Source organism: Ambystoma mexicanum, chromosome 1p (genome assembly GCF_040938575.1).
Source record: "Ambystoma mexicanum isolate Mex_15411 chromosome 1p, UKY_AmexF1_1, whole genome shotgun sequence".
Lineage (NCBI taxonomy): Eukaryota > Metazoa > Chordata > Amphibia > Caudata > Ambystomatidae > Ambystoma > Ambystoma mexicanum.
The window spans coordinates 1,347,514,311-1,347,533,368 of NC_090921.1; the positions used below are offsets into that span (position 1 = coordinate 1,347,514,311).

General features: G+C 45.4%; 1 long non-coding RNA gene across 1 annotated transcript in view; it reads right to left on the bottom strand.

The window, feature by feature from the left end:
- Positions 1 to 18,853, bottom strand: part of LOC138577037 (uncharacterized) — a 61,483-nt gene extending 42,630 nt beyond the window's left edge. Inside the window, exons 1-2 of the long non-coding RNA XR_011303973.1 lie at positions 18,099 to 18,853; positions 10,736 to 10,784 (exon numbers count right to left, since the gene is read on the bottom strand). This is a non-coding gene — a long non-coding RNA (uncharacterized lncRNA). The remainder of the gene's footprint in view (positions 1 to 10,735; positions 10,785 to 18,098) is intronic.
- Between the last annotated feature and the right edge of the window lie 205 nt (positions 18,854 to 19,058).

The window sequence follows — 19,058 nt, forward strand, 5'->3', positions numbered from 1 at the left end:
GGAGGTGTGGGGGAAGGGCCATTGGGCTCAGGTTGATTGGTTGATGGTGACATGTCATCCTCTTATGTGGTAGTTTTGAAGGACCGGAGGATGTTGGCAAGTTCATCAGTGGTAATGGGCCTGACGTTTGGCCATCCTGAAATGGCCCTAGAAGGGGAAGGCAAGATGGCCGGACTAGTGGATACGGTAGTGCCAATGTGCATTGGGATTTTTCAGATCTTGTTTAAGAGTACGTTTTCAATGGTGTTTCATTCCTCTGCTGTTTGCAGAATTAGGGTATCTGGGACCGGATTTCAATTATGCTTTACAAGCTGGAGGAGAGGCCTGAGTTTGTTTGCATCCTCTACTAGTGTTACTGCTTGATGTGTGGCTTTTGCTGTTTTTATGAGGGTGCAGTGTGCAGTACTTTAAGTATGTCAAAATCATACTGGATATTGTTTTCATGTCATATCTTCTCTGCTCAACCCATGGCTCATTTGCTGTTGCCGAGCTCTTAAGTGTACGCGGAGGTGATCGGTTTCGCCATGATGCTGCCCTGTTTCAGTGAAGCATTGTGGACCATGAGAATCACCATGTAGTGATTAAACTTGCAGGGGAGCGAGTCAATGGCCACTACAGGACATGCAACACCTGCCAAGGAATGGAGTCTGCCTTCCAGAATATCTGTAGGGAACTCCTTGAAGGAGTGTCAGGCGATTGATGTCTGGGGTGGTTGGCAGTGGTTGAAAGCTTTTGTGGAGGTGAAAGGATTGGGATAGTGGACTAATTCCGCCAATCAAATTGGATTGGGGCATGACAGTCCATGAGCTGTGATATGGCCATTACTAGTTAAAGCGTGTTGCCCTTGAGCTGGGTAGTGACTGTGATGTGCCATTTAATGTCCACAGTGTCAATAAAGTCTAAGATGGTTGCTTTGGTGTTTTTGGTAGCAGCGGTACCAGGGAGGACACAATGGCTGAGGAACATGTCCTTCAACTGCAAGACTGATACTGATGATATCAGGTCCTTAATGCCTTTCAAATAAACTGTGGAGGCACCTGGAGGACAATAAATGAGGTGAAATATTGCTATTTGGGCATGTAAACAAAACAAACAAAAAAAAGATATATGTCCTTATTACACGGAAGGCGGTAAGGGTTAACGGTCACCGGTAATGGTACCGGAGACCGTTAACCCTTACCGCCTTACTACGAGGTCCCTTTGCGGGACCCGACATTAACGGCTGGTGTAGACCAGCCGTTAAAGTAGGGACCTGCAAAGGGACCAGGGTGCTAATTATGGTACCGCAATTAGCGGTACCGTAATTAGCACCTTCCCCATTCCCATTATGCCCTATGGGGCAAAAAGGGGAATGGGGAAGGGCAATGGAGGAAGTGGGAATTACCGCCCCGCCAACCTTGGAATAGGGCGGTAATTCCCCTTTCCTCCAAGGCGGTGCCAGTAATTTACCGGCATGGACCAAGGTTCTAATAGCACCTTGGTCCACCGCCTACTGTGTAATGAGGCCCATAGTGTGGCTTGGTTGGGACAGGGAGGAGTGCAAGACAGGCCGAAATTATGGGAAAAGGAGGGAGAATCAAGGAAGAATCAGGACAAGCAACAATTGGCTGGTGGGCGGTACAGGAGACTCATGAACACGCTCTGCTTGCCTCGGCCATAAAATTGCATAGGCTGATGTGTCCCAAAACCCATATTTCACGGCCGCTGCAGAATGGTGGAAGGTACCGGATTGTATGCCGAATCTGACATTCTTATCCTGATAAGAGAAACAGTTTCTTGCCCAGCCCTAATTTACACCAATCAATCCTTGTAAGCCAAAGCAACATATCCAGCTACATTTTAAAAATTGCCATTTTACAGGTAACTTCCTCTCTTATTTGTCCAGTTAGACAGCAGAAGAAAACAACCACATTTTACTAACTTTTGCAATAATTGACACTAAGAAGATGCTTGAAGATTATACAAAATGTTGTGTAATGTCTTTTTTGAAAATTAGAAAACCAAAATGTTGGCCGGGAGAGGCTTGCTGACAGTCAAGCAAGATGGCTGTGTTTCCTCAAATATATTTCCCTACCGCTCTTCTCCCATGCTTTGATGTGATTAATTCCAGGCACCTGAAAACATGGCTCATAAATAGGAAAATCATTCTCTCTCCCCGGTGTTGGTGGCCCTGGAAGAGTTTGGTGAGTGGTATCACAAGGAGGTCTGATTCTCACTGAGCAAAGAGAAACCCACTTGCAGATGAGCAAGGCAGATGTGCAGCGGAGACTATAATCTCATCCACTGTGGCGTGTCCTCACCTTGGATCATGGGTGTAATGTCTGCACCCTGGATGCATAGATATTTCCAAGGTCAGAGGCACATAGAAGTTGATATATCCTGCCATATAAGTGACAGGATCCAACACAAGATGTTTTACATTGGTTTGCGGTTTACAGTACAATATTCCTGGAACTGTGGTTCCAGGGCTGCTTAGTTATGCTTAGTTCTGCTTAGTTCGACAAGGTTGGGGACTCAGAGGGCCTGCTACAACCCCGCAATGATGTTGGGTTACGGGCGCAGCATGGGAAGGATCCCTGAGTAACACCAACTTATGATGGTAAAGTCCCAAGGGCTTATCCCCAAGATGGTCCTTGGAGGTCGGACCTTCCCCACTCCACTGGCAATGTAGGGCAAAGCAGCCCTGAAAGCTCTGCCCAATCCAAACCAAGCCAGAACCATTTCTTATGCAGGCCTCTCTGCTACTGGATAGGAAGCAAGCTTAGGGAATTTGTTACATGCGCTGAGGACATCGCTCATGTGGCTGACACCCACTCCACCTACTGAAACACACCCAGAGTTATGATGGCTATGGCTTGGGGAGCCAGTTTATGGGAGAGAATAGTAGCTACATTTGTATTTGTATTTATTTTATTTATAAAGCGCAGCCAGGCCTGGGGGCATACGGGCGCGTAGGTTAGATCTGGTTACAGTTACAATTAAAAGCGGTCAACAAGGGTTACGTTACAGTTACAGGTAGGTACATAGTTAGTATTGCAAATGCATACATACATAGTCTAAGATAAATACATTAATTACAAAAGTGTGCCGTCAGCAGTCAATCATGCTGGGATCAGGAGGTTAGTTGGCTGTCATAGAGTCCATGTTGTGAAGCCAACACTTTGTGTTGTGTTTGAATAGGTTAAATGAAGGTTCTGCTCACAAAGGCGCGGGGATTGTGTTCCATAATTTAGAAGCTTGTACAGGGAAGCTAGCTCCACCCGAGTTATAAAGTTTGAATCTCGGTATGGACATAGTGTTAGCTTGTGCTGCTCTAAGTGGTCTTGAAGAAGTGTGAGGTGTAAGTTGGTTGGTAAGGTATGCTGGTGCAAGGTTGGCCCTGGCTTTGTGTGTAAGGGTAAAAGTTTTGAGGGATATTCTGTGCTCGACTGGGAGCCAGCGTAATTTGCGTCTGGTCTCAGAGATGTGCGCCTTTTTGGGGATGTTGAGGGCAGCCCTGATGGCATTATTTTGAATTACTTGCAGTTTGTTGATATTTTTGTGGCTAGTGCCTAAGTAAAGGGCATTACAATAGTCTATTTTGGATAGGACTAATGCTCTAGCAAGAGTAATGCAATTGGGTGAGGAGATAAACAGCCTACATGCAGTGATCAGCTTACAGGTGTAAGCGGCTGATGATGCTACTGCGTTAGTTTGTTTGGAGAAGGATAAGGTGGCATCGATGTAGATACCAAGGGTTTTAGTATTATTTGACACGGGGATGAGATTGCCATCCATGGTGAAGGATTTGAATGCGGGATTAAGATTTTTGAGTTTGGCGTGAGTGCCAAGGATGATCAACTCAGTTTTTTCGTCATTGAGACAAAGTCCATGATGTGCCATCCATGCTTGTATTACTGAGTAGATTTCATTAAGGGTTTTGCTGTCTGTTTCATAGTTACCCGAGATAGGAATGAGTATCTGGGTGTCATCCGCGTAATTGGTATACGTGACACCCAGATAGTCATGGATATCAAAGAGGGGCTTTGTGAATACATTATAAAGTGTCGGGGACACGCAAGAGCCTTACAGGACTCCACAAGGTAATGGTGAGGGTTCAGTAGAATCAGTGGGAGAGAAGACCCTCATGGTTCGCAAAGAAGGAACTGATCCAAGCCGTGGCTGCGTCTGAAAAGTGTGCTGCAGTTTTCAAGTGGTGACAGAGTGTTTGGTGGTTGACCAAGTCAAAAGCTGCTGACAGGTCAAGCAGTAAGAGGAGTGCAAGTTTGCCATTGTCTTTCAGGATTTGGATCTGGGTAGTGAGATCTATTAATGAGTTTCCGTGCCGTGTCTCTGTCGGAAACCTGATTGCCTAAGTCCTAGGAGATTGTTTGATTCTAAGTAGGCCTGTATTTGTAAATAGGCTGCTCTGTCCAATATTTTTAATAGGAAAGGTACAGTCGTTGTCGGCCTATAGTTAGACGGGTTGACTGGATCAAGAGTAGGTTTTTTGAGGAGTGGAATGACCCACGCGTCTTTTAGGTTATCAGGTACTACTCCAGATTTGAAGGAGGCATTGATGAGGTTGGTAATGAATGGTGCCAGATCGTGCGCGGCAGCTTTGATGATCGGGGCAGGGCAGACATCACCTTGGCAGTTTGAAGGTTTAAGTTTCCTGATGATGTTTTCTACTTCCCAGATTGAGAGGGGGGAGAAGCTGAAAGGTTTACACGTTGACTTAAAGGTAGGTGATTTGTTAGGTAATTGTTTGTAGTCCGGGTCAGCTAGGATTAGGGATTTTTTTGCGTTGATTTTAGATTGTAGGCGAGCTATTTTATCTAATAAGGCCTTCTGAATATTACTACACCATAGTGCTTCAGTAACACATTTGTCTATAGGGGCAGTGGGGGATTCTAGTTCTTTCAGAATCTTAAAAAAGTTCTTTTGTGTTGGATTCCGCTTGTGTAATCCTTTGGTGCACTCTGATCCCCACACCCTGGTAATATATTTCATGAAGGAAGTATGTCAAGTGTGCCAAGTGCTGACAAGAGAACACCAGCACCTCAGAGAGATGTACAACCAACAGGGGATACTATCACTATCACAGGAAATCATGGTCACCGCCAGCCCATACTGGGCTCGTTTAAAATCCAAAATTGAGGGTGGCATTTTTCTAAGCTTGGCAGAGCCTCTATATAGTTTAGCAAACATATCTGAGGCAATTATGTTGATCCATTCAAAGCCCCTGAGAAATTCATTAGCACAGGGGTGTAAACCCTTCCAACAGGACCACTCAGAGAGAGGGATCTTAGCCAAAGAAATAACGCCGGGTTCATTTGGGTATTGTGGGTTGTAGGAGCAGGAGGCCTGTGTTTGGAGGGGGTTGAAGATTGGAGAACAGACAGGTTGTAGAAGTGGAGAGGAGGAAAGGGTGGTGAGAGCTAAGAGGGCAATTGAGGTAGTGATAACTTCAGAGGATGAGAGTGACCAGAAGGAGTTTTTGGAAGTTTGGAAGGTCAAGAATCAGATGGTGATATCTCAGGTTGAAAGTTGGCAGAAGGAGATGGTAATCAGAAAGGAGGTAATATCAAAGGACAGAGAAAAAAAGACAGAGTAGGTGGTGAGAAATAAGGGACTAAAAGAAGAGGAGCTATCATCAGCAGGGGGTGGCAGCAAGACGAAAGTATAACATTAGCCCGGGTGCAGGAGAAGATGGATGGACACAAGGAAAAGGAAGATGGGGCCAAAACTAGAGAGTGATAGTGGTACAGACAAATTAGTACAGAGGGAAAGATAGACGGTAAAGTGGCGGAGAAAGAACGTCATGAGGAGGAGGTGGTAGTGGTAATGAAAATGGCATAGGTGAGAGAGGAATAACATCAGGAAGAGGAGGAAAAGCCAAGGCAGGGACATCAGGCAGTGATTACAGGAATAGGGCAGAGAGAGAGATAGCCAGAACCTAGTTCATATGAGCAGGTGGGTTCAGTGGCACCAGTTGGCTCTAGGCAGGATCAGTTGGTGGGTGGGTTTATACGCTATGCACAATGAGTGTATTATGAGCTCAGAGAGGTGGAGAATGAACGATCTGAGGGAAGTCCAGGAAGACCCCAGGAACGCCTCTATACCTCTCTCTGTTGACCAGCTTCCCTAAACCCACCTGCTTATCAGGATACACAATACAGTGAATGGTGGGGTACAGTATCCCAGAAAGCCTGCATCTAGATTAGGTCAAGAGGAAGTAAGGTTTTTGTCACCCTCAAGTCTGCAACAACTGGGAGGGGTCAGGAAACCCCAATTGAAATGATTGAACTGAAAATTTGCTTCTGAGGTTGGGGGTACCTAGTAAGCCACATCCCACACCAGAGACTTTGTATCAGAGAGGTTCCTCAGAATGAAGGGATCCAATTTATATTGAAGGTAATGCCTTGCTGACACTTATTTGGTTTTGGGGAAGACCCCGTTTTAACTTTATGTTGGTCAACCTTGATACAGATACTTGTCGAAAGGCAGTAAAAACTGACATCCAATCTTGGGATCCTTCTTGATCCAAGATTAAACCCTGTGTCAGATGGTGTCAGATGGTGGGATCAAGCTGACTTAATGGGCAAACTGACCCAGAACACCAATGCCAAGGCCACACTCTCATCCGCCTGCACTAAGGCACGAAACCAAATGTTCCCCATATTTTCCCGAATGGGTACAAAAGGTGATTGGAATAAGATTCAACCCACCATTCAGGGTATTAGGTGATAATGAGGAATTGCTATAATCAAACTCACTTCTGCTTGGAATAAGTCTAATCACAGTGAGAATCCTTTGGACTCCTTCCCGAGTGGTTCCCTAGACCTGCATAATGGTCAGTCCAAGGCAACCGCATTTTCTCATTCGTAAGGAAGTCCTAGGCTATTGAAAAAAATGCAGGTGTGGGGTGTTTTTGAGGCAAGCATGAGACTTTTCTTTGGGTACCAAATGAGGCTTTTTTTGCTCACTGTTACTGGGTTAAAGGTGGATGGAACGTGTCCATTAGCCGGGGAATGCTTTGTGCCTCTATCTCACAAAAGTGCACGCTAAGTGAGAACTTCAGCAATTAATACTGGGCGTATGCAAGTATGCAATGTAGCTCAAATGTGAACCTTTAGTTCCATAAAAACATCCTCGTTTTACAGGGCAGTGGATTTTATACATCGCTTCTTCAGCCCAAGACAAGAGGCTCTCAACATTGCAGACAAATGCATACCAGTCCCACCCTTATTAGGCACCATCAGATGTCTTCTCCTTAATTATCGGATGCTTGATATCTTGTTGTGGGATCATTGAGGCATGTGAAGCAAACATTAGCAAAGTTATGGTGGGTTTAAAAGGGCTGGAAAAAATCCCTTCTAAAGGAAATGCAAAAGAAGAATAAGCCATTTAATCAAATCACACAATCCACAGCACCACCCAGTTGCGATCACTGTAAGTTCACATCCAGTTCAGAGTCACATGAGCAAACCATTAAGGTTATGCAAATTAGCCTATATGCAGGCCTTCCATCATTACATATAGAGGACTTTGGGTATACACTGGTACAGTGAAAATAATATGAAATATATATGTCTAAATATGAATGCCTATAGGTAACACCAAAACCTCTCCTGTTCATTGTACATTGTAATCCATCTGCAAATCTAAGGTGGAGTCAGCTGTTAGGAATGCTGCTATGTCTCTCCATAATATGTTACTGTTACAACCAACCTTTGGATTAGTCAAATGTTGGACATGCATATTTAAACATAAAACCCCTGAACCAAATTAGAGTGCCTAGGAGGAAGCACATGAGTGAGTATTGACACATGCATAAGAGGGAATGACAGAATGATCTTAAGGAGTTATACAGCCTGTCCTGAGAGTTCATCACCTATTAGAGAAGAAGCATGGAACAAGAGTAAAAAAGGATGAGAGTAGATTTACAATTTGAACTGGAATATGTTCTGTTTTTTGCCTAATGTATTCAAGATGTCATACCTTCTAATTTTCTCCGGGACACAATTCCAAACCAAAGGAGCCTGTCATGGAATGAAGTACTTATCAACATAAACCAGCCAGTATTTTGACAGGTACAGATTTGTCACCTTGTTGTATGAAAGTTGTCCTACCTGGGTGAACTGAATAATTGTACTTGTAGTCCTGTCATAGACGATCCATGTAGTCATTTGCGGATTATGCATCCTACTTTTGATTTCAACCCGGCTTTGGGACCCACTGAAGTACCCTTCTTCTTTAAGTCTCCTGCTGATGCCTACAACACCCTCTTTCAACCATACCACCTTGTTTTCATCGCTTGTAGCATGTGCCGCTGTTCTGGGGCGATATCAGACAGTAGACGTTTAACTTTGTTTATTTTTAGTTGTTAAGGCTTGGACCACCACTGTAGAGACCCCCCATACCCCCATGTGGAACGGCGGGCAGAGTTTTGTTCAAGCATTGGATATTGGATAGGACTCCCAACTCATGACTGTGGAAATGGCATGGAATTTCAGGAGAGAGACATTGAGACAAAGGACATTAGAAACACTATTTCACAATGATGAACTGGCCTTCACATACAGATGCATGCCATCATAATCACCCACCTCAGTCTATGAACTAGAATCTGCACCTTTTCTAAGGGTGATCTTAAAAAGAACTTGTAAGGTTTGCCAAACAAAACACAATGTCCCAGATCTTACCACAGAGCCCACCGCACATATAGAAATCGGCATTGTGCATTTCTCCAAATCCATTTAATGAAACTGCATTTTTAGGATCCTGGTGCTAGAATCAGCCTGCACCTACATCCCACCTACTGAAGAGGTTTTGTGAGAAATGTGCAGAAAAACACTCCCCTTGGCATCAGAATAGAGTCTGGCATACAAGCATGGACGAGGTATGTGCATTTTAAAGTGAGCAATCTCTCATGAACAACTGGGGTCCATACAGACCCACTTCCATCTTCATATTGGATGAACTTGTAAAGTGGCCAGATAGTGTACACTGTGGCAGCTTGAAGGTCAAAGCTGCATGTACCCTTGCAGCTTGTAGGTCAAAGCTACAAGGGTACACCAGTACCCTTAACTTCTAGAGAGTGTTGTTTTCCAATGAAGATATTATGTGCAACTCTGACTTACTCCAGGGATACTCTTTTCTTTTTGCACCTGATGTGTCCAACCCAGACTTACATTTATTTTACCTCTTCTTTCTAGTTTAAATTTTAAACAATGTCAACCTGCTTTTCTCTATTGATAATGGTAAATTATTTTAGAATATGTCTTCACTCGAAAGATTTATTTTTTGTACTGATAGTTTAATAATATATCTTTCACACATCATCTCAAACTAGATAGTCATTGAATATAGACTACAGCTACGTTTTCAGTTAATAGTTTATGTAACTTGATTACAAATCTCATTAGTGCATTGATCATAGACACCTGCTCACCCATCATAAAACAATTCCATATAAAAATCAAGGAAATTGGTGTAAGGCTATATACACATTTAAACAAAAAAATAATAATTTTCACCTCAAGTGTCCTAACACAATCTAAGCATAGGTGTTTTGTAATTGTGGTCCTTATAAAACCAGCACGTATGCTGGGCAAAATCTAAGTTCCTTCTGCTTGGGCCCATTACTTGTAAAGTGGGTAAAAGATTAAGATGAAATCTCAGATGTAGAGATCTATACCAAGCACAGGCAAAACGAATTACGTAAGTGTGAACATGTTCTTGCTGTTATGATTTTTGGAAAATTCCCTATAAATGAGCTATTTTCTAATGCCCAATTTTGGGTTGCACCAGCCATGATCCTGCAATTTCTTTTTAACCAGTCGAGGTTCTGCCAATAAAAGATCGGCAGAAACCTTATTTTACCAATAAGGATTTGTGACTAGTTTTACTGAATTGCATAGAGTATTGTTGTTTCAGATAACATGTAGGAAACTTACAGGCGATTTTAAGATTTTTGCAAATGCTTGTACATTTTTCCATATGCTATAGGCCTTAAGGAAAGTTCACCCAAACTAATTTCAGATTATGGCCACTGGTAAGTATTTTGGAATTGGAAGATGCAGAACTTTCTTCCAAATAAGACCCTCCAAGGCCTTTCTCTCACTGCACTTGCACGTTCTGAATGCTCGCGAGGCCTAGTAGGACCGCCTCTATCTTTCTTTGTTATATTTGCTTTTAATTCCCATGTTCCCTCCCTGTTGCCCTGTGGGTGGGTGCTTTGAAACACAATTTACTTGGTGCATAAGCACCATACAAATGCACAATAAACACATAAATATAGGAAGATAACCGTGACCAATTTTTATATTGTAACTTCAACCTGTCCAGTATTTCCAAGACTACTGTCCTCTTATAAAAGTTAATTAATGGGATGTAGAAATACAGTATTTCTGACTGATCTTCTCCATTTGAGCTATTAAAGGCATGGCTTTCAACCTAGTCTCAGCAGCAAACAGTTGTTCATTGTTTTTAGAGTAAAGTTGAAAGCCGAGATAGATAAACTCATTCAACAGTTGAAGTCACTACTCATCGATAGTCCAGTGAAACTTTAGGAATCTAGTAGAGTTGACCAAATGTAAACATTTTTGTTTTTTGGGGAATTGATAATTACGTTGTTTTCTCTAGCACAGATTTCCATCATGTTCAGGATATGCTGCAAACCAGTTGCAGTTGAGTCAAAAAGGATGATATCATCAGCGTAGGAAAACCACAGAAGATGTAGGTGACCTACCTGAAATGGAAAGGAGTGAGTTGCGTCCGAAGCTTCCTTTAACTCTGACCTGTATAGATTAAATAAAAAAGGAGCTAAAACACGTCCTCATCTTAAAACCACCACAGTAAGAATTTCCCTGGAAGGTTCCCAACTAGCAAGACCATACTTTAGTGTTGTCATGCAAGAATCATCATCATCAGCTTCAACCGTACTTTTGGATTAACCCAATTATTTAATATGATCCAGATTTCTGTTTGATAAACATGTAATTCCCTCTGGGCATCTTTAGAAAACAACACAGAGGCACTTCAATGCAGTACCTTCATGACACGGAGTGCCCTGGCTCCTGGTGAACTCAACCACGTGGAGCGCCCTGGCTCTGGGTGCCTACAAGCTACAAGTTAGCAAGGACGCTGGAAGCCTTCCACACCAAACGACTGATGGCTGCTATGAGCACATGATAGCTGGTTCATTCACACAGCGAGTCTCCGAGGGCAGGACTCCTTTCCCTGCCCGCCTTGCCCGGCGCCTGGAGCCCTCCACACCTCCCATGAGGCTTCATGTTCACCTGCTTGCTGTTTTGGGCATTGTCATTGAGAGGTAGGGAAAGAAAAGACAACCATTTTAAAATGTTATTTTATCTCTGTGTATCTGGGGCAGTGTTGTATCTAGTGCCTGGATACACTGATGTGCCTCCAATGTGCTGTGTGTGGCAGGCTGACTACTGAAGAGGAAATCTGATCAGCTGGATACTGATACTACGGCCTCCCCGTGGCCTTTATAAGATGACTACACTAGGAAAGCACCCCTGGTGATTACTGTCCTGCCTCTCGCAACCCGATTGGACAGGGCAGCCTTCTTGTGACCTATCAGGGAGCAGGCAGGCTATAGCTGGCCCCCTTGTCAAAGGCCCACAGCTAGGCCGCTGGGACTCCCTGGCTGGTTTATTCATACAGCAAGTCTTTGAGGGAAGGACTCCTTTCCCTGCCTGCCTCGCCTGACCACTTGAGCCCTCCACACCTCCCATAAGGCTTTGTGTCAACCTGCTGGCTGTTTTGGGCATTCTCATCAAGCGGAATGAAAAACAAAAGACACACCTCTAAGGCACCTGCCTGTGCCTGTCCTGGCCTGGGAGGGCTCGGAGGCCCCACTTTTACTCTCTGCAGTACCTCACACTCGATCACCTGCCACCTCATGGCACAGTCCCTCGACATGCAGCCGGGTACTCCAAGAACTTGTGCCTCTCTGTTAGGAATCTAGCGGCCTTGACCACGTCGTGTATCCGTAGAATTTCTAAAGGCAATATTCCTCTTGGGTAAGGGTTAGAACCAAGAACACAAAGAAGGATATTGTCCAGAAGAAGGAGATCAGTGGTTGTCCTGGCTCTGCACTGGAAGGTTCCAACAATACTCTGGACAAACGTGGTACCTCCTGAACGAAGTTCACAGATCACCAAATAGTTACACCAGAACAACTCAAGCACTTTGCACACAACAGTGATAGTACTGACCTGTATCAAATGTAGTAATGCAGATCAAAGAATACAGGCTGAAAACAGAACAGGTCTTCCCGTGGAATAACAACAAGAGACGTAAGAGACCATAAAGAACAAGATTAACAAGAAACTACTCAATCAAGCAGATATCCGAATAGGCTTACCACAGTGGAGTGATGAGAAGAACCTCTCTTGGTCGGGGAATGGTTGGGGCTAAACCCGACGGCACACGGACGCCTAAACCTTAAGATGGCAAGTCTCTAGGCCACAGAAGTAACCGGCTCCGACAGCACGAGGACGCCTTGCGCTAAGGTGGCGAGTCACTAGTCCACCAAAGGCCACCGGTCCCGACGGAATGAGGGCGCCTTAATAGAGGATGATCCCCAGACCCCCAGACCAGAGGGTGGAGTAGAGTTATTCTCGTATCCTTGTTGTAATTGCGGGAAATTCCGGATAAGTAGCCAAGCAGTCTGGTAAGATGCACCAGGAAGCTGATGGAAGTAGAGAGTGCACTGATCTCCAGATAAACACGGGCAGCAAATGCAGCAAACACTGGTTCAGTTCTGTGCTCTGTATGAACACGAGTAGTCCGAGATGCTGTTTCAGTGAATCAAGGTCATGCAAGCGGTGCTCTTGGCAGTTCGTGATTCCTGGAATGGAACGTAAGCAGGTAAGTGGGATTCCAAAAACGGTCCGTGTAGGAGGCTGGATTCGGCAATGGGCGGGCAAGTTCAAGAGTCAGACAAGGAGAATCAAGACAATACAAATAGCGTAGCCAGAGGTCAGGGCAACGTGGGGGCAGAAATAAAGCAAAAGGAAATAGACAAATTTCGTCCGTACAGCAAAGCTTAGGTCTGGATACTGAAGAGATGTAGCAAGGAACAACAGACGAGAGGGACAAATCGCAACTTAACTAGAAGCGCCAAGCTGCTTCCTGTAATGGCTTATGAGCCTGTAGTCACGTGACCGCGTTCTACATTGTGCGTGACCAGAACGGAGAGGAAGCCAGCCCAGTTTCCAGGGCAACCAAACACGCTCTGCGAAATGGGTCCGGCTGTGAGAAACACCCGCCGAACCAACGGCACGGAGCAGTGTTGGGGAGAGATAACATGAAATGATTTACCATGTACGGTACCATTGTAACATGGGAACTGGAAACGTGGAGCCTGAATCACGATATCACACCGTTTCCTGACAGTTCCCTTCCCCAAAGAACGACCCACCTTCCTAGAAGCCCAGAACAAGGAAACCAATCTGGGTGCACGTACATTAGGAACGGGCTCCCAAGTCCGATCCTCCGGACCATACCCCTTCCAATCAATCATATACTGATACTGACTGACACCCTGTGACACTGTGACACTCGAGTATCCAGAACCTGATGAACTTTGTATTCATTGGAACCTTGTGGATGAAGGACAAGGCTTCACCAACGATATATGAAAAACCGGGTGGATTTTCCACTGGTCTGGTAGCCTTAAGCAAAGCACCACTAGGTTTAGAACTTCAGCAACTGGGTAAGGCCCCACAAAACGATGCCTGAGACGCTTACGGCCCAGAATTCTCAAGTGTTTAGTGGAGAGCCAGACCTGAGAACCCACCTGATAACAATGTACTGGAGAACCGTGCCGATCTGAGACCTTCTTAGCCGCAGAATGTGCATCGGACAACTGCTGTTTAACATCATTCTGTAACTTAACCAGGTCCCGCACACAAGCGGAGGCCGCAGGTACGGTTAAAGGAGGAACCGGAGACAAAGGCAAAGAACGAGGATGAAAACCGTACAAAGCAAGGAAAGGAGAAGCATTAGTAGAGATGTGCAAAGAGTTATACGCAAATTCAGCCATCCCTAGTACAGAAAGCCAATTGTCATGGTACTGAAAAGTAAGACAATGAAGGTACTGTTCCATCGTAGAATTCAGACGCTTGGTCTGCCCATCCGTCTGCGGATGATAAACAGAAGAGAACCTGTCATCAATGCCTAGAGCAGAGGTAATCGCTTTCCAAAACCTGGAGGTAAACTGCGACCTCCTGTCGGAAATGATTATGGTATGCAGCCCAAAAGAACGAAAGATGTTCTGAAGAAACATATCTGCCAGCACCGGAGCAGAAGGCAGCCGTCTACAAGGAACAAAACGAGTCATCTTTGTAAAGTAATTTATGACTATCCATATTGTGTCATAGCCCCGCCCCGGATGGTAACTCCACAACAAAACCCATGGATATAATGGTCCAGGGTAGATCGGGAACTGGGAGAGGTTGTAGAAGACCCATAGGTTTGGAACGGGCACCCTTCCCTTGAGCACAAACGGCGCAAGAAGAGACATACTGGCAGACTGTTTTTATGCATGGAAGGCCACCAACACCACCTCATCAAGAGGTCCAAAGTTTTTTGCAGCCCAGGATGCGCCGCCACCTTGGAATCGTGACACCAATTCAAGGATTAATGCAGGTATCCTCATCTGGCAAAAAGACCCAACCCTGAACATAAGGGAGACCATGGACGAGATCCATGATATAATCCTTGATCTGAGTGGCGTAGAACGCACCCAATCTACCAACCTAGCTTTCATCGAAGACTGCAGGACACAGCTGTAAGCCACCTGGTGAGGAAGCACAAACAACATTTCTGGGGCCAGCAGAACATCGGAGGTATAGAGACGGGAAAGAGCATCAGCGTTGGAATGCTGAGTACCAGGGCGGTACGTAACCACAAAGTTATAAACCAAGAAAAACTCATGCCAACAAGCATGTCTGGCCACGTTGCACTTCACTGAATGCAAAGCCACAGATTTCTATGATCCGTAAACAGCTGTACATATTAACTAGTGCCCAAGAGATGATGCTGCCAGACAAGAAACGTGCCCTGAACTGCAAGGAGTTATTTTTCCGTGACTGAGTAGTTCCTTTCATACGGGGTGAGTTTTCAGGAATGAAAGGCTACAGGAGGATTCCTGTGTCCCGACATGCCTTGGACAGGATGCTTCCACTACAAAAGGCAGTGTTGGTTCAGGATGCTGTAACACAGGGGCTGTTGTGAATGCCTTCTTCAAATGATCAAATGCAGTTTGTGCTGCAGGGTTCCAGACAAAACGGCCTTGCTACTGGTCAGGGCAGTTAGGGGAGCCACTATAGTAGAAAACGAATGAATGAAACACCTATAGAAGTTGGAGAAGCCCAGGAAAGACTGTAGCGACTTTAAGTCTCTTGGGACAGGCCATGCCAGCACAGCCTCAACCTTGGATTTGCTCATGCGGATTCCTTTGTTGGTGATAATATACCCCAGGATTTCCACTGAGGTAACATGAAAAACACATTTTTCTTGTTTGGCATAAAGGCGATGGTCCTACAATCTTTGCAGAACTGTTGACACGTGTCGGATGTGGGTTTCAAGATCGGGTGAATAAATGAGGATGTTATCCAGGTATACTACCACAAAGACATCCAGCAAATCCTTAAATATATCATTGATAAAGTGCTGGTACATTGCAGGGGCATTACAAAGCCGAAACGGCATCACGCAATGTTCGTATAGGCCATACCGCGTCTTGAAAGCCATCTTCCATTCGTCGCCTTGACAAATCCTCACAAGGTTATATGCACCCTGCAAATCTAACTTAGTAAAGATCTCTGATGACCCTAACTGATCCAGCAGGACAGAAATGAGAGGTATAGGATATTGGTTCCTAATCGTGATTGCATTCAACTAACGGTAGTCTATGCAAGGCCTCAGATCCCCTTCTTTCTTAGGCACAAAGAACATAGGAGAGGCTGCAGGTGAGCGAGAGGATCATATGAAAGCGGATCTCAGAGATTTTTCGATGTTCTCCTTCAATAGTGCGTCTTCCTTAACTGTTAAGGAGTAGACCCTACCAACCGGGAGCTTGGCCCCTGGAGTGAGATCAATTGGGCAATCATATGGTCTGTGGGGTGGTAAAACCTCTGCACCCTTTGGATCAAATTCATCCCGGTATGAGGCATACACATCTGGAAGCAAGAACTTAGAGATGGCCCCCACCATAGGTGCGGTCAACAACAATGGACGGCATGGATTCATAGGGTCAGTACTGGATGAAAAGCAGGACTCTTCGCAATAGGCAGAAACAAAATGCACTCCACCAGATTTCCAGTCAATACAAGGATTCTGTAATGATAACCAAGGTAAACCCAAAATGACTCGAAAATGCGATGCCGCAGTGACATCAAAGGGAATTATTTCTACGTGACCCGTACCAGTTATCATACTTAAGGGAACTGTTCTTCCAGTAACCAAACCAGATAGAAGAGTAGTACCATCTACTGCATTGACCAGTTCTGGTTTATTCTTTGGAACCAAAGGTATACTCATGTCATGAGCATACCTAGTATTAATGTAATTGCCTGTGGCACTAGAATCAATTACGGCCCTGACTGCCCATGAGGAGACGGCCGGAATCGTCAGTTGGGCCTGAATAGAAAAAACAGTTGGAACTACAAAGTCCTGAAGGTTCGAGCACAGCAGTTGGACCCCCTATACTGTCGGACTTTTGAGTTTCCCTGCTTCTTAGGTTTGTGGGGACACAAACGTAATATATGGTCAGAAGCCCAACAATAGAAACACAGGTTGTCTCTCTTAAGTCGTTCCAGTTCTTCAGGGGTTAGAGGCCCCCGAAGAGCCCCTATTTACATGGGCTTGGTGCTACCAGAGGAGACAGCAGGGATGGGCACATGAACATGAATCTTAGGCTCCCCTTTCCGTTCTGACCGTCTGGAATCTATTTGCAACACAAGATCGAGAAGATCAGGAAACGCAGTGGGAAGTACAGGAACGGTGGCTAGGATGTCCTTTAACGGTTCAGACAAGCCTTTGTAAAACAGAGAGGACTTCTTCTCTTCTGGCAAGTTTGTTTCGGCCACCAATTGATTGAATTTGGCCAGATAAGAGAATAGGGTAGAATCTCCCTGTACGAGACTCAACAACTCTAGGTCTGTGGCTTGCGACTTGTACCTGGTGTCAAAAACCCAGCTCATGGCTGTCAGAAGCGCGTCGCAGTCATACAACATGTGGCTTCCATCCTCCAACAACGGATTGGCCCAAGCCGGCTGCGGTACCCACTAAATGTGAGAGTACAAAAGCGGCCTTGGTAGTGGAATCCGGAAACGAGTTTGGACGCCACAAAAAATGCAGACAGCATTGATTGACGAAGGTTCTAAATACCCGTGGATAACCGGTGTACCATTCCGGAGGGGCAAGAGGGAATTGAGCCGTTATGTATACAGGTCTCTCTCCTTGACTCCCAGCTGACAATCCGGAAGTAGAAGCCCCTGGTGCCGAGGGAACACTTGAGCTAGTAGCATTAATGGCCGCTTGTAGCTCATCCATCTGGCGCTGCGTGGCGTTATGTGACGCAGCCATGTCGGTATGCAAATCAGCCACCAGCTACATAATCCCTGCCAGGTTCTCACTGATCTCCATATTGGAAGCTTCTAGTTCTGTTAGGAATCCAGCAGCCTTAACACTGTCGTGCAGCCGTAGAATTCCTCAAGGCAATATTCCTCTTGGGTAAGGGTTAAAACCAAGAACACCAAGAAGGATATTGTCCAGAAGAAGGAGATCAGTGGATGTCCTGGCTCTGCACTGGAAGGTTCCAACAATACTCTGGACAAATGTGGTACCTGCACAACGAAGTTCACAGATCACCAAATAGTTACACCAGAACAACTCAAGCACTGTGCTCACAACAGTGATAGTACTGACCTGTACCACAAGTAGTGATGCAGATAAAAGAATACAGGCAGAAAACAGAACAGGTCTTCCGCTGGAATAACAACAAGAGACATAAGAGACTGTAAAGAACAAGATTAACAAGAAACTACTCAATCAAGCAGATATCCGAATAGGCTTACCACAGTGGAGTGATGAGAAGAACATCTCTCTGGTCGGGGAATGGTTGGGGCTAAACCTGACGGACCGCGGGCACCTAAGATGGCAAGTCTCTAGTCCACAGAAGCCACCGACCCCGACTGCATGAGGACGCCTTGTGCTAAGGTGGCGAGTCTCTAGTCCACTAAAAGGCCACCGGTCCCGACGGCACGAGGATGCCTTGATGGAGGATGATCCCCAGACCAGAGCGTGGAGTAGAGTTATTCTCATATCCTTGTTGTAATTGCGGGAAACTCCGGATAAGTAGCCAGGCAGTCTGGTAAGATGCACCCGGAAGCTAATGGAAGTAGAGAGTGCACTGATCTCCAGATAAACACGGGCAGCAAATGCAGCAAACACTGGTTCATTTCTGTGCTCTGTATAAACACGAGTACTCTGAGATGCTGTTTCAGTGAATCGAGGTCATGCAAGTGGTGCTCGTGGCAGTTCGTGATTGCTGGAATGGAGTGATACTTAGAACGTAAGCGGAATTCCAAAGGCGGTCCGTGTAGGAGGCTGGATTCAGCAACGTGCGGGCAAGTTAAAGAGTCAGACAAGGAGAATCAAGACAATCCAAATAGCGTAGGTAGAGGTCATGGCAACGTGCAGGCAGATATAAAGCAAAAGGAAATAGACAAAGGCAGTCGTACAGCAAAGCTTAGGTCTGGATACCGAAGAGACGTAGCAAGGAACAACAGACGAGAGGGACAAATTGCAATTCAACTAGAAGCGCTGAGCCGCTTCCCGTAACAGCTTATGAGCCTGTAGTCACGTGACCGTGTGCCACGTTGCAAGTGACCAGAACAGAGAGGAAGCCGGCCCAGTTTCCTGGGTAACTGAACATGCTCTGTGAAACTGATCGGGCTGAGAGAAGTACCCGCTGAACCAACGGCACAGAGCGGTGTCGGGGAGAGATAACATGAAATGACTTGGCACGTATGGTA